This window comes from Myotis davidii, unplaced genomic scaffold (assembly GCF_000327345.1).
Source record: "Myotis davidii unplaced genomic scaffold, ASM32734v1 scaffold913, whole genome shotgun sequence".
NCBI lineage: Eukaryota > Metazoa > Chordata > Mammalia > Chiroptera > Vespertilionidae > Myotis > Myotis davidii.
The window spans coordinates 232053-232913 of NW_006284344.1; positions in this window are offsets into that span (position 1 = coordinate 232053).

An 861-nucleotide genomic window follows, 5' to 3' on the forward strand; every position below is an offset into this window, starting at 1 on the left:
TGAGGAAGCAGATGGATATTTCTCTCTGTCCCTCTCCTTTCCTCTTTCTCTAAATAAATAAATAAATAAATAAATAAACATCAATAAAAACATATTTTAAAAAAATAAATGAAGTAAAATTGCAAACCCTCTCCTTACACAGTCTTCCCATTTTGTCTTTTATTTTTTCTCCATAGCACTTATGACAATGCGTCATAGTATACATTTTACTTGTTCATTTACTTGTTGTCTTCTCTGCACACTGGAATATAAACTCCAAGAGGGCAGGGCTTTTGAGCCTGACACATAGCAATTGAGGAGTCGGGGTAGGGACAGCTTCCACTCAGTAAGGTTTGCCACTCCAGGTGTGCTGCCACTGACATACTCGGGTTGTGACAACTCCCATCCCACATGTGTAGTTATCACAGCCACACCTATTAGTGATCCTCAATGGCTGTTCAAGGGTTCCACATAGGGTTGCCAGGGAAGTCTTTCTGGAAGAGTCTCAGTCCATGCCCACAGCAAAAGTAGCTTCTGCCCCTGCCACACCTGACAGCTTCCCTAGAAGAATGGGGGTGTGCATATGAGGGCATGTGTGGAACAGTGTGGAAATGAGTAGGATGGGAATAGGGAGTGTGGCTGTGTGTATAACTGTGGGGTAACTGCATATGCTCAGGAGGGAGAAGGGAAAGCTGCCCTTCTGGAACCTTTAGGGTGAGTCCATGAAACAGAGGCCTAATTAACCTCTCAGATTTGGTCTTTGGCCTCCAGCAGGTGTACCAGCTTAGCCAGACCCACTCAGGCAGTGTCCCTTGAGGGGGCAAGCATCTCTGAGAAGGTGGGGGAAGCTTCAGGCATTTCCTTTCATGAGCCAAAGGAATG